Source organism: Typopeltis vanoorti, chromosome 8, assembly GCF_054136105.1.
Source record: "Typopeltis vanoorti isolate ZY-2024b chromosome 8, IOZ_Tvanoo_1.0, whole genome shotgun sequence".
NCBI classification, from domain to species: domain Eukaryota; kingdom Metazoa; phylum Arthropoda; class Arachnida; order Uropygi; family Thelyphonidae; genus Typopeltis; species Typopeltis vanoorti.
The window spans coordinates 76,503,106-76,506,232 of record NC_143556.1 but is presented as its reverse complement, the minus strand read 5'-3'; the positions used below and the strand labels follow the sequence as shown (position 1 = coordinate 76,506,232).

Genomic DNA, 3,127 nt, shown 5'->3' with positions numbered 1-3,127 from the left:
CGTTGGCTAACCGGTCGATATTTATCTTTCGTGGCCCGGTTTTAAATTACTCATTTTTGTTGTTTCTACTAGCTATGAACATAAAGCAACCTATTTGTTCCTGACCCTGATCTTTATATTCTCAACGGTTATGTAAGTTAGACGGCTGAAAGGAAGTGTCGGGGCATTCAAGGCGGTTATTGACACCAGTGTGGGAAAACAAATTTCTAGTTGTGAAACGGTAGTTTAGTTTTCTCTGTATTCTGCTTGCTACATCCAATATAAGATTGTAAATGCTACAAAAAAAAAAGAAGAAAAAAGTATTTTTAGAGTGATTTAAACGGTTTGACCACCAATCTTTACTGGGCAAGTCCTCTCACGCCATCTTTAGCTATTACTATATTGTCTATGCAAGAATAGCTCATTTGTGAAGCCGAAGTCAAAAAATAGACTAGTGTGAAGCCATTGAACTTTCACTGTCTGATATTACCATTATGTCACACCTCCAAGGACTCATCGAGGAAAGGTATTCTATTCTACTCTACTGCACATAACTCACCAGTGTTTTTTGCCTGTAAATTGCGTGTTTTCATAGTTGATTGTTCTTTATGTAAATTAAGTTGAAGTCATTCTGGAAATCTCTTTCTACAGATTTTGATTATGCACTCGGACGGTGTCCGTTGACTATAATTCTTCAATTTATAGAACAGTTTTTAACTCCTGGGCGTGAAATATCTGCCCTCCATTCAGAAGTCAAGTCACGTGTGTATTCGATTCCGGAAGCAGCAGATCAAGTGGGTCATCAACTTTCCTGCTTGCTAATGGGTGTCTGCCAGGTGACTTGAAATTGAATGTCAAGGCACTGGACTATCGATATTTTCTCTGAGCCCGATTGAAAAAATTATTATAGCTAAATGGGGTCGATCAGCAGCATTTTTAAGAATAGGTTAAATGCTAACTGGTCTTCTGGGATATATATATATATATATATATGTATATATATATATATATATATATATATATATATGTGTATATATATCGATCCCACAAACACACAGGAATATGCTTATAGCGTCAAATTATTAAAGATATATTTTATTTTTATTCAGTATCATTTCACTCAATATATGCGTGGAAAATAGCGTGTGGAAAAATAGCGTGTGCAAATAAAACTGACTGCTTCTGCCTATCGCTCTTTGTTTCAAAATTCACATCGTTTACTCCAATTATAAAATAAAAATGAATTTATAATATTTCGTCGGCTAACGTAATAAAATTGAGAGACTAGAAATATATATCACGAAATTTTAAATGTAAAAATATATGTGATATTTAAAAGAGTATAAACACATACACCCACACACACGAAGAAAACTGACAGCATCCCAAAATTACATCCTTTTAAAAGAAACATATAGGAAATTCTCATTAAGAATTTGTGCTTAAGTACCAGAACCCTTTATTCTAACTATAGTTAGACATCTTCTGTGACAAGGGTAAAGAGTATTTAAACTCACCAAGGTCTATGGAGGATTAACTATACTTCATACCTTTTGTTGTACTATTCTACCTCTTTGAATTTCACTGGTCGTTTTAGTTACTGCTGTTCCCATCTTTTCGATTTTTTTAGCTGCTCTTTCCGCCTGGGGGAAAGTAATCTGGGGGAAAATAATATATATATATATATATATCTTGAAACTGCGGATAGTACAGAACCCTATATATACCCAGTTTTTCTTATACATACATACATACCTATGATAAAGTTTAATTTAAAAATTAGACACAGTAAAAGATTAACAACAATAACTAATAATAAAAAGAATAATTATGGCAACATACTGTATACTGTAATAAAATTATCTGAATGTGAAAGGAATCTTAGCATTATTTGAGCAAACGCACTGCGATACCGCGACAGTCGATCTGATAAAGAAAAACTGCTCAGAACGGCGCACAATTCCAGATATTCCTGATTTCCTAAAGGTTGGAAGCAGCGTGCAGCTTGTTTCACCTTTGCAACGAGTTGCCGTGGTGTAGAACTACCTCTGTGATCAGTCGATTTCTCCATTACTAAAAGAAAGAGCCATAAAAGTTAATTTTGGCGTTGGAAAATTACATAGGCAAAATGGATATTAGATCCAACATTATTTCAAAGCCGAATATTTATAGAAACTATGAAAGTTTTGTAAGTTGACCTGAGAGTTTACGAGAATATAATCCTCTTGGAGATATCGAGGATAATGTTGGATCTAATATCCACTTTGTCGATGTAATTATAAATTGTTTATAATTACATCTTATAATTTCCGGAATTTTCCATGGATTCACCACGGATAAGGGGTGACTATGGTATATGTTTTCCTTTTTTCTCTAGAGAAGTAAGCTCATGTATTATTATTACTCTACCAGGGGCAACCCGTAGCAAAGGTGCAGAAAGTTCCCAGCACTTCGCCGCTTTCCAAAAAAAATCAGTTTAACAATATTATTATTGTTAACGGGTATCTTTATGGAGTCAAAAGACTCATCGCGGGAGGCTCCCTGCATATTTTCAATATACCTCTCATAAACCCAAAGAGAATTAGAATCAGTTTAATATCTTTTGACATCGTGTCAGATTTTAAGCTGATATCAACAGATACTGCTGCACTTTCACCTTCTGGGCTTTTTGGCTGCGATGAAAGTTCAGTGATTGTTATTATCAGCTTAATATCTGTTATGGGTCCCATTAGAGGCCGAAAATATTAAACTGTTTTCGAAGGCGACGTAAAGCTTGATGCTTCCTCCACCTTTGTTACGAGTTGCCCTACTAATGCACTACCTTAAAACCGTGTCAGATTTAAACTGTTAACAACATACTGCACTTTAAGTTTCTCGGCTGTTTTTGGCTGCGATGATAGTTTAATGACTGTTCATATTACCTTAATATTTGATATGAGTCCATTTACGGCCGAATATATTAAACTCCTTCGGAAGGACGAAATGCTTGGTGCCTGTTCCACCTTTGCTACGAGTTGCCCTAATAATATACTATCTCAGTCCTCTCAGGTATGGCTCTTCGACTATTTTGGTTGAGATCAAAGTGTAGTATTTAATGTGTGTGTGTTCTGAGTCGTGATGTGAAATCTATTTTTTATTGTTGGTCTTC

The 3,127-nt window shown here is 35.1% G+C and overlaps 1 non-coding gene across 1 annotated transcript; it reads left to right on the top strand.

Moving 5' to 3' along the window:
- Window positions 1-2,631: 2,631 nt before the first annotated feature.
- LOC150104129 (U2 spliceosomal RNA) lies at window positions 2,632-2,821 on the top strand. The gene has a single exon (XR_016548739.1). It is a non-coding gene; the product is annotated as a U2 spliceosomal RNA (small nuclear RNA).
- The last annotated feature ends 306 nt before the right edge of the window (window positions 2,822-3,127 follow it).